The following is a 12,420-nucleotide window of genomic DNA, read 5'->3' on the forward strand; positions in this document are numbered from 1 at the left end:
TCTTTGGAAATTTATTTTGTTTTCTTTGGTTATAATCACATCATTGATTTCATCAACTTGACAGGTCAAGAGCATCACTGAATCTACTATAGCTAGCACACTGATAGCCATTCACATGGGATCAAGAGCTGGGTTTCTTAAAGATGCTGCTATTATTTACAAAGCAGGCACCATCACATATGGCCATTATGGGCAAAGGATCAGTGCAGGAAGAAACTGATTTAAGAGTCTTCCCAACTCTGCTGTGGTTATGGACAACACAATATAAATTGTAAAAGAAAACACTGTTCCATTCAAGTATGCTGTAAAATTACATTCAGACTCTTTGGTTACAGCAACAAGGTGTGTCTGGAGTAATGTAAATGAGGAAAGAATGTATGAAATGCTTCTTTAAAAAAATTAGAATAGATCAACTGGTGCAAGTACACATGCACTCTTCAGGACCTGGAGACCATTATCAGTGATTGCAGAATGTAAGCATAACTACTGTCATGTGGAAAAGCTTGAAGACCGATACTGGTACTGTGATAAGATCCTCAGCGATGTGACTAATTCCATTATCGATGATGATGAATCTTCCTTCCAAGAGTTGTAAAGATATATTTTATGATCCTTCCAATATTTCTGAAGAGATATTTTATGACATTAAGTACAGCTAGCCTTAGTTTGGAAAATCATTAATTTTGTTTCTTAGGGCCAGTTCTAGCGCCTACAATTAGCACGTAACTTGCCCCCCATGTAAAATAATATTTCCGTTTGACCAATCCCGTGTAGTGCTATCGGCAGCATAAATTGTAGGTACCTAGCGCATAATTTATCGGCCACTTCGAGGGTCCATGACTTTACCTGCTGGGCAAGGTTTGAGAAGTGAACGTTATTAATTGTATTTTTGGTGACATACAGCTTAAATTAGCTTAGTATGTTCATAAAAGCAAGATACCGTAATAGTAATCAGTATTGTTTTTAAACATGAATGCTTCCCCTGAGTTGCAACGGTCAAACCATCCTCTCGCAACCACAGCATTGGGAACATATATGTCAAGCTTTCACAAAGAAACTTTACAAGGATACAAAATCAAAACCTATTTGGAAATCACCTCAAATGGGCTTTAATTTTCCAATTTTAATTTTTCAGTTTGCAGACACCAGGTATAAATTACTATATGTATCTGAGTTATCCCAAGCATTCTCGTAGAGTAGTGGCTTTGGCGTTCACTTCATAATATGAGATACGCAGGTTTGAGTCATTACTGTGAATTTTATTTTCATAATTAGCTGTTATTGTCAATTTTATTTTCATCTGCATGCCTCTTTTCATGCGTTCTTTTGTTGATACAGTAGAACCCCTAATTAACGTTTTTACAGGGACCTAATTTTTAAAACCTTAAATGGGGTTTTACCTTAAATCGAGGTTTCAGTAAAAAGCACATCTTTGCCTGTATTAACATAAATTGTACCATCATATATTATTTTCACAGTGACAGCAATAAAACAAGGAAATATCTACCCTACACACTGTACTGTAGTTACGGTCTGTGCTTCATTTTGACAGATTTTTGTCAGTGAACGCAAAACCGCTTCGGTTCAAGGTTGTTCTTATAACGTTAAACACAAATTTCCATAAAAGTTGAGAAAGATACCAAACTCGCACAAAAACACATTAAAATAGGTATGAAACAGCAATAGTTTAAAAAATATATTTTCGCGGATGTTTTCCAAGCAGCAGCTTACAGAACACGCATATTCAACTTCATTCTTAAAAACTGTAATAGCATCACTCCAGAGGCTTGTGGAAAACATTTCTATTTTCTTACGTTAAACGGCGTCACCTAACCTAGGTTTACCGCGCACGTATTATGAAAATATATTTCAAGCTCCCTGTAGAACAATGATAATATTTTCACTATAAATTTACATGGGTATGGCCTTTCTGAAATTTAACAAGACACAAAAGTACATAACCTAACCTCTGAAATTAGTTATGCACACCGCTGTATCTTGAGGAGGAGAAGTATCACATTCTTATTTTATTTCAGTACATAGTATTAAAATTAAGGAATCTTTTACTACAGCCTTTATTTCTAAGGAGTTAACAACTGTTGTCATTGCACTTATTGTGAAAACACGTTATACCGATGTTTGTTTACACCAGTCGGAGTTGTGCGGAGACCAGAGGCTCGCTCAAGATTGACTCGCTCGCGCGTTGCGAGGAATCGATAATGAAGATGGTCGATCGCATTCAATATACCGTATTTACTTGCGTATTAGACCCCTTTTTCCCCACTTTTACAGCCAAAAAATGTAAAGAGGGGTCCAATATGCAATAACCTCAAATTTTGTTCAGTGAACACATGACTTTTAAGCTATAAAGAACTATAAATTGTACATGTAAACATTCTACACTGTTCTTTAAGAAACCTATGAATGTATTTGAGTTATACTGGCTATTTTAGTTGGAAGGTTGTATTTCTAAATGTAAAAAGTCAATAAATGATGAACACGACTCTTAGGCCTAGATATAAAGTAAACATAATCCATTTTAGTTACTCATATCACGTCATTCGTTTCATCTCATTAATTTATCTGATGAGGTTGAGGTCAGGAAGGGCATACAGTCGTAAAAACTCGCTACAAAGATTCATTTCACTTCATACTCGACCCCATAGAGAAAAGGGATAAGGGTATCTTATTATGCAATATTGATAAAAATAACTCAGTAGCCAGTCATTTGTCTCTGTCAGTTGAGCAGTAGGCCTATCGCACAGTAAATCTATCACTGCTTTCATTTTAATTGTCTTGCGCCGCTAACATCCCTGCTACCACCGTGTTGTCATTCCAAGTGATGTCATCTTCACTACCATCTCGTCAGCCATGCACTGCAATCGAGACCAAGAGCATTCGAGGTCCCGTCTTTTCGAACCTTTTAAAAATAGTTTTGTTCCCAACTATAGAGTCCAAACTGTGTGAAGCTATTTCCAAATGGTTTCTGGAGATGGTCATTGATATTCCCAGCTGGTGTATGTGTAGCAGAAGCCACTCCTTCTGAATAAAGCCGTGTTGTTGAAAGCATGCTAAACCACCAGTTGACAACTAGCGTATGTTACGAGTTGTATTTCCGAAAGTAATACATAGTGACTGGAAGCATTCTTTTGATAACTGCGGCTGTTGAAAAACCAGACCCTTATTTTTAAGTATATTTCATGTTTGTTCTCTACATTTATCAAATCAGGATTTACCTAAACAATTAATTAATGTTATTGGCTTTACGTCACACCAACTACTTTTACGGTTTTCAGAGATGCTGAGATGCCGGAATTTAGTCCTGCAGGAGTTCTTTTACGTGCCGGTAAATCTACCGACATGAGGCTGACGTATTTGTGGGCCTTCAAATACCAACCGACTGAGCCAGGATTGAACCTGCCAAGTTGGGGTCAGAAGGCCAGCGCCTCAACTGCCTGAGCCACTCAGCCCGGCGATTTACCTAAACGGCTGTAAATGAGATAAGAGAGACCGCATTGTTTAGGTTAGGTATAGTATCACCCGGATAGTGCCAATAGTTTCACGACAGAAAGAATAAAAATAAATAACAGGAAAGTTCTCTGCATTTATTGATATTTACAGGTGTGGCGGTAATGAGTTTTATTATCATAATGTTTAATTTCACATGTTTGTCATTTCCCACTTTTTATGGATGCATACCCTAGTACATTTTGTTTGGCACCTCTAAAAATCGTTGAAAGTGGGGACATAAAAAAATCAATAATATTATTATCTGTTAGGTACGTTGGCGAGTAAAACAATTGTGTCTGGACTGTTTTCATCATGTTTTAAACCTACTTCTCTCCCAAAAAAAACCCTATATTGGCCTGAGTTGCGAGATATTAAACAATCACTTTGTTAATGATCTCGTCTGCCTATATTAATAGCCCTAGCAATTGTGAATACTTCTTAACTAAAGTAAACTTGTTTCCTCATCCCGAGGTGGTACAGCTCTTTATTAGACAGGCCCCTAGTGGAAGGGAGTTGCATGTACCATTTTGACCGCAAATCAACCTTCCTGCCATTCGTAAATCTCTGGCAATATGGTACCGGGAATCAAACTCAGGCTCCCAAGAATGGCAGCTACAGTAATTGTGCTAACCATTAAGCTGCTGGCAGACATTCTTAACTACAAAACACAGACATATATACACGACTGATGTGTGCTTGCAATGCGCGGGTCGGACACGAAACTATTCATCTACTTGTGCGACGTCATCAAAGCTGCAGTAAGCTTACGCTATGGAGGCAGACATTTCTTAACTACGAAACACAGATGTACCGCATTACTTTGACACGTTTTCATTGCGTGGGTCGTACGGACAAAACTATTCATAAATTTGTGTGATGTAATCAGAGCTCCATAAGGCTTGTAGCCGCTTCGAAGCGGAAATGTTGTTCTTCTCTGACGAATTACGTTGGGGGTCTTGTATGCAAGATTTATTTTTTTCATTTTCTTCGCCTCGAAAATCCAAGAGAGTCTAATACGCGAGGGGGTCTAATACACAAGTAAATATGGTAAACGCTGGAGTAGAGTGTATGAATATTTATAACTGATTGAAACTAACACACCCGAATATGCCCGTAATAACAGATGAATCAGTAAAAGGGTTCTCATTGTAACTCGAAGGATAATACACAGATAAATATAGGAATTTTTTAAGGTTATAGTAACAGTGTTATTAAAACGGGGGTTCTCTTCTACTACAGCAGCCGCAGTCGGATATGTATCCGAGTCCGAGATCTCACTTCAGCCCTAAGTGCCTGCGCTCTAAATTCCTCTTCTGCCTTGAATCATCCTTACCAGGCTTTTTCATAGGTTCTTAATGTCCTGTAACCAAAACGAATAGAAATAAATATTTGAGAATTTTAACATTTCCTTAACGCTAAATGCAGGTTTTGCTCTATTGTTACTTACGTTAAATCGAATATAAAATTGCATTGCTCTTATGGAATAATATTCGGGACTAGAATTTTCTTCTGTTAAATATGGGTTTATGCTAAATCGAGGTCATGCACATTTGGGGTTATACTGTAATATATTTCATTGAAATGTTTAATCACAATATTATGTTTACTATGAAAATGTTTTTTAATGTGTGCTACTTACAGAGAGTGATATTATGATTAATTCCAGTCATCACTGATCTGCATTTAGGACTGTCACCCAGGTGGCAATTCCCTATCAATTGTTTACCTAGTCTTCTCGTAAATGATTTCAAAGAATTTGGAAATCTATCGAATATTTCCCTTGATAAACTATTCCATCTCCAAATTTCTCTTCCTATAAATGGATATTTACCCCAATTTGTCCTTCATCTTCCAACTTTAGCTTCATAAAGTTAAACATCAGAATGAAATATACTATCAATAAATGGAAGCACGTGGACCTAAACAAGGTCACAGGGCTAGTTGCATATAGAGGTTTGTGGAGGTAATCAATTCACAGAAGCCTGCAGAAAGAATGCTCAAAGTCCATAAAGAAGATGTGTGTATATAAGTATATGGAAGCACGTAAAAGAGAGTTAAGAATGACAGGGAATGAAACCTGCGTACGTTCTAGTTTGGAGCAACCGCCTGGATCACTGTACTTAGAGAATACCTTCCGAAATGCTGCCTACATGACGGCTTATAACTGGCGTTAAGAAACTGTAAACATTATTAAAATCTCATGATTTTAAACCCAATTAGGTATTGATTTTTGAACCTCATAGATTAACCTCACGAAAGCTTGACATAAATTGTTGTACGTAACACTACAGCCTCCCCTTAGTAGGCTTGTTGGTGACAATCAGCAGATGCAAGCACAGGAAAATAAGATAATCGAAATGAGATTCATACATCTAATGATAGACAGCACTTCAGTTGAAAGCGAGAAGTCGCTCAAAATAAGTCTAGCCAACCCCGTATATTGGTGTCTAGCCCCGGGTAGCTACCTAGCGCTTATGCGGAGGCGGTAGCACGCATGCCAAAGTACCAGCTGATTTACACCCCCAGGTAGTTTACCTCCTATGTAGCTGTCATCTAGCTTACCAGCAGATGGCTGAACTGGCCCATAGTTACAGTGACCAGACGTCCCGTTCTGAACGGGACAGTACCGTTTTTCAACCTGTTGTCCCGGTGTCCCTCTTTGTTCCGTTTTGTTAGAAAATGAATTTTAATTTTAATCTCTATTTTCGTCAACGTAATATTTTAAATTATTATAGATACTGAAATTCGTCTAATGCAAGGTATATGAGCAACAACAAATATGGCAACCCTACTACTCTGCCTGCATTTGTTTTCCTTGCTTGAAGCGCGTCCCTGGTTAATTCTCTAAACAACAGCAGTTGGAGTGTCGTATGATGCAGGATTAAAGATGCCGAAACGAAAATGTATGTTCACTACTGCGTTGCAAGAAAGGTAAGTGCCTTATTAACTTAGAATTTATAGCGAATTTAATGCAATTCAACTCCCAGTAATTATGTATAGATCAACAAGTACTTATCTTCTATCGTAGGTACACATTCATAAAGAAAACACTGACCGATTGTGATTGTGATGTTCGTTGCACCATTTGTAACACCGAATTCTCTGCGTCCCATGGAGGAAAAAGCGACATTGAACAACATCTAAAATCAAGGAAGCATAAAAACGCAGAAATTGCAACATCGTTATCCAAAAGTGTAACTTCATTTTATCGGCCAACTTCACCAACAGACCGTGAACTGCACTTGGTTGCAATTGAAGGAGCCTGGACTTACCACATGGTTGAAGAAAATCATAGCTTTCGCTGAAATGACTGTGCTTCGAAACTAATAAGAAATTGGTTTGAACAGAAATTCTCTTGTGGTCGTACGAAGTGTGAAGCCATTGTTGTGAACGTACTTGCACCTCATTCTTATGAAATATTGCAGAAGGAATTGAATGAAGTCAGGTTTGTTACAGTGTTTACAGATGCTTCTAATCATGGGGAGAAAAAGATTTTTCCTGTTATGGTTAGGTACTTTTTTTTACCACTACAGGGTGTCCGTGTTCAAATTTTGGAAATTGATGAACGTCCTGGCGAAACAGCAGATATTGTTACCGATTATCTGACTGATGTGTTTCCAAAAACAGGATAACAACAGGATAATTGCATTCTGGGGTGACAATACTAATAGTAATTTTGGTGGGGAGCATGTAATCCAGAAATATTTTCCACAAACTTAGGATGTTATTACATTGTGAAATCCTTGGCGTTGGATGTGCAGCGCATATAGTCCACAACACAATTAAGACTGCTGCTGATTGTTTACCTATCGATGCAGAACTTGTTATTCACAAAATATATTACCATACACTATTAGAGTAGAATCACTAAAGGATTTCTACAATTTTGCTGAGACTGAGTACAGGAAATTGTTAGGTTATAGTAACACCAGGTGGTTAGCGTTGATGCCAGCACTTGGAAGAGTTCTAGCAATTTTTGAAGGACTGAGATCATATTTTCTGAGTGAGGAAAAATGTCCAATGATAATGGAAGCTTTTTTTGAAAACCCACAGGCGAAAATTGTTCTTCTTTTCTGCACAACCAAGCTACAACTTTCCACCAGGCAGTTCTCCAGGTAGAAGGTGAGTTAACAACAGGAGTTGAAGTAGCCATGGCACTTTCTATGTTGAAAGCAAATATAACTCAGAAAAGGAGAACAATTTCATCCCAGATGTTGTAAAATGTGCTTTGCAAGAACTACAAGATGAGGGTAAGGTGAAAATAGAGGATTTCCAAAAAATTGCTAATAGTTTCTATGATTAATGTATTCAGTACTTAAAAGTCTGGACTGACCGATTTGAAGTATATAAGAAATTTGAATGGATCTTGCATAACAATGTCCTGAAATGAAATGATGTTGAAATATGTATACCTACGATTAAAATTGTATCTGGAGAATCAAATGTTGATAATAATGCTATTTTCAGTGAATTTCTTTATGTTAGGCAATTTGCTACTGCAGACAAAATCAATCAATGGAATATTGAAGGAAAAGAAGCCCATCTGAGATGGGTAGAAATGTTTCAGTATTACCCTTCTCAAAACTATCATTCAGTACTTTTTCTAAGGTTGTAGAATTTGGGTTATCTTTGCCAGGTACTAATGCACCTGTAGAGAGAGGTTTTGCAAGTATGAACAAAATATGGACATCAGAAAAAAAATAAAAAAAATTAAAAGTTGCAATGCTGAAAGCATTGTTGCTTACCAAAGTCAATCTAAAATACAGTTGCTTTGAGTTTTGCAATTACTTCAAGCAAAATGAGAAACTTCTGAAGAAAATCCATTGTTCAGAAAAATATGTCCTCTAGGCTAACGTGATTTTTATAGTAATTGTAATGCTTTAAATGTTCCGTATTCATTAGGCCTATTGCAATAATTTTGCCTTATGTTTGTAACAAATAGATAAACAGGCTTATAGTTTTCTATTTGCTTTAACTTATAGACCAAATAATACTTTTTTTAAAGTCAGTTGATAAGTGTCCTGTTTTCAGCTTGAGAAAATATGGTCACATCACCTCAGTTAAAGAGTATTCCAACACTTTTAGGTCTAGTCTTTCCTATGCTAAGAACAACATACTGTACGAACATAAAAGCTATACAGTCAAGTAGTCTACTCCTTAAAAATATATTCAAAGGTTTTCTTGACACTTTTCTCACTGTGGTCTCATATAAGGTAAAAAATAAAAAACAAGAGAGGTTCTACGAGAATTACTTTTTGATATTGCAGATGGAAAAACAAACATGTTACTGCATATTTTAATCTTTGATACATTTTGTATGGTTATAAGTTTCACTTGTATAATTTCCCTGATTGGTGTAATGACAATGAGGAAAGAATGTAATAAAGGTTTATTTTCAAAAAATCACAACTGATCAAATGGTGCAAGAACACATGCATTCTTCAGAGACCTTGAGATGTTATCAGCGACTGAGAATGTGAGTGTAATAATAATTCTGCTTCATCTGCTATAAAAATTGTGATAGGATTGAATCATTATTTCAGAAGTCATTACATGATACATTTTGGCTTAGCAACTACAGTAGCTTCCCAGCCAGAAGGCAGAGTATGAATCCCGGTCGATTTTCGATTAAAATTTTCATCTTAAAATTTACGTGGCATCAGAAAAGGCATCAAGCCTTAAATCTCTGGCCAAAACCAAAATGAGCTTGGATGGTTCCAGCAACCCCAGAAATAAGTAAGATAAGCAGAGGAAAGAATTACATGGTACATTTAGAAGTACAGAATAAATTGTTGTGAATGAAACTGCAGTATCTGTGTTTTTTTGATCATAGATTTCCTTCACAATATTAAAACTTAAATCTCCTTAGACGCAGATGAAAAGTGGTGGTGGTCTTTGTTTTGAGAGGAAATACCTAGGTAATCATCCTCACTGAACAAATTAAATGGAGACAAAAATAAAAATAATATACATTTATTTATTCAACAGAGGAATTTAAAAATGAATTTTTAAAAATGATTTTATTAAGCTGAAAAGGTAAAAAAGTCATCAAAAGGGAATACACATTCCCCGACTAACAGAACACTTGAAATTTAAATGCCCTTGATTAATCCACTCTCACACACAAAGCAAATGTCAATATCAGCAATATTTGCGTCATCAGCTAGTATGAGTTTGAGTGTCCCCTGCAGGCCAAGGTTTTGTCACAGGCCAGAGAGATCAGCGCACTCTGTGAGGATGTCGACCACGGTGAACTCGACACTACAAGAACACACTGGGGGATGGGGTCTTCCCTCTTTAGAAAGATAAGAGTGCATAGATCTTCCATGCATATCGTAGTTAGTAGTGTAAAACTATTTTAGGCAGCCACATTCCTTTTACACTCCGCACAGACTTTAGTACGCCTTAAAAAAAAAAAAAATTTTTTACAGAATACAACAGCTTGTATTTTTCTTATGATCCAGAAGGATCCAGAATTAATTTCATACTGTTTATTAAACTGTGATAAAATGAGGGATTCTAATGCAATTTAATTTGCCAATGACTACAATTAATAAAATGACTTTATATACATGTGATTTGGCTTAGAATGACCAATTTTAAGCATCCACTGTTACCTAGCTCTAATATTCTGAGATTTGTACTTGTTGTATTCAACACTTATTATCTGCAAAACAATTAACTTCTTTTTTTTCTTTTTTAGTTAAACTCCACTGACTATTTTACTATCCTAAGCATGACTTAAATACATTTGTATGATCATAATCTCAGCAATACTGCTGTAGAAAACTAAATTTGTGGTTCAGACAGATGCACATAGGCACATGTACAGTGGAGCTGCCTGAAATTTGTGGACAGAAGGGCAAGGTGGAGCAAGAAGCTGACTGGCTTCTTTAAAGGACAGTTATGGTTACCTAGGCAATACCGTATTTACCCGCATATTAAGGTGCGTCCACACCAAGATGTTTTCGTTAACTTTGTTAATAAACACTGTTAATGAACAATGTTCATGAACATTTTTATATGTTGATAAACAAAATAGCGTGTTCATTAACTTTTCAAGCACGTTGATAAACAAGAGTTCTTTAACTTTTGTGAATGAAACTTTTCATTAACATTTTGTGTTTTTGTTAACATTTCGGTTCGCACATGCGCAAGGACGCAATTAGAGCATGCAGATTTGTAGCGTGGAATTCGATGATTTCTTATTTCTTCTAAAAATTGACAATCAAATCGCAAGCAAAAGTTCTAATATACAGTACCTTTAATTCTGTATGATATTTTTTTTATCTGTGTTCTAATTTAGTTTCATTTCCAGCTTCGCTCCTCGCTCAATAACCTAACCTCTCATAATTGCTTGTATATCATCAAAATAATACTATCCTAACTAGGTAGGTTAAATGAAGATTTTCTTTACTTCGTACCTTTACCAATTCCTTGATATTGTTGTATAAAGCTCCAAAAACCTCATATACAATAACAGAAACTGCTTGTTTTGATACTCTACACAAATACGTATATAAGTGAAATGTCATCAGTTGCTAGGAATCTTTTTAAGTTACAGCCTATCTATAAAAAAATTTTAAAAAATAGCCTGTCATTAGTGGAGCTGGCTTTCTGATGATCTGTATCATTACTTGCAATTTCAGACCCAATTAATGTCAACAAGAACTGAAAGTCACATGCGGGCATTCTCAAGAGAATTCTGAAAGCCTGCTACATCATGAATTAAAAGTTTTGACATAAGTGTTCTTTCCAAACTTAATTGTACTCGCTTTTCCAGTATTTTTGCCACACTTCGCGTCTGCGCTTTTCTCTAATTGTACTAACTAAAATAATGAAAGCTGCAGCTGTAAGTATTTTCTTCTTCCTGACCCTAACAACTGTTACCTCGCAATCAGCTATTTTGGTATGGACACAATGTTGAAGAAGTCTGTTAACAAAAGTTTATTAACATGTGGAGAAATGTTTTCATTAACATTGTTTATTAACTTTGGTGTGGACTAACCATTAAACCCCCTTTTTACATCCAAAAGAAAAAAAAAGTGGTGGTCCAATATGCGATAACCTCAAATTTTGGGCAGTGAACACATGACTTCTAGGCTACAAAGAGCTATAAATTGTACATGTAAACATTCTACACTATTCTTTAACAAACTTATGAATGTATTCTGAGTTTTACTGGCTATTTTTGTTGGAAGGCAGTATTTCTAAATTTAAAAAGACAATAAATGTTGAACACATGACTTTTAGACCTACATATGAAGTAAATGTTGTTAGTTTTAGTTACTCTGATATCACGTCATTCGTTTCATCCCTAACTCCTCTTTAAAAGCAATCAATCAATCAATCAATCAATCAATCAATCAATCAATCAATACTGATCTGCATTTAGGGCAGTCGCCCAGGTGGCAGATTCCCTATCTGTTGCTTTCCTAGCCTTTTCCGAAATGATTTCAAAGAAATTGGAAATTTATTGAACATCTCCCTTGGTAAGTTATTCCAATCCCTAACTCCCCTTCCTATAAATGAATATTTGCCCCAGTTTGTCCTCTTGAATTCCAACTTTATCTTCATATTGTGATCTTTCCTACTTTTATAGACGCCATTCAAACCTATTCGTCTACTAATGTCATTCCACGCCATCTCTCCGCTGACAGCTCGGAACATACCACTTAGTCGAGCAGCTCTTCTTCTTTCTCTCAATTCTTCCCAACCCAAACATTGCAACATTTTTGTAACGCTACTCTTTTGTCGGAAATCACCCAGAACAAATCGAGCTGCTTTTCTTTGGATTTTTTCCAGTTCTTGAATCAGGTAATCCTGGTGAGGGTCCCATACACTGGAACCATACTCTAGTTGGGGTCTTACCAGAGACTTATATGCACTCTCCTTTACATCCTTACTACA

The 12,420-nt window shown here is 36.3% G+C and overlaps 1 protein-coding gene across 4 annotated transcripts in view; it reads right to left on the reverse strand.

Annotated features, from left to right (window-relative positions):
- Window positions 1-12,420, reverse strand: part of LOC136856783 (interleukin-1 receptor-associated kinase 1-binding protein 1) — a 70,388-nt gene that overhangs the window by 11,963 nt on the left and 46,005 nt on the right. For 2 of the 4 annotated variants that reach the window (XM_067134894.2, XM_067134890.2), the window contains exon 4: window positions 85-4,870. The exons of 1 other annotated variant lie outside the window; for it this stretch is intronic. The gene's annotated coding sequence lies outside the window, so the exon portion shown is untranslated. Of the gene's footprint in view, window positions 1-84; window positions 4,871-8,803; window positions 11,835-12,420 lie in introns of those variants that run through there. One more of the 4 variants, XR_011017513.1, reaches the window with a different exon arrangement.

The sequence above is a fragment of the Anabrus simplex genome, chromosome 1, assembly GCF_040414725.1.
Source record: "Anabrus simplex isolate iqAnaSimp1 chromosome 1, ASM4041472v1, whole genome shotgun sequence".
NCBI classification, from domain to species: domain Eukaryota; kingdom Metazoa; phylum Arthropoda; class Insecta; order Orthoptera; family Tettigoniidae; genus Anabrus; species Anabrus simplex.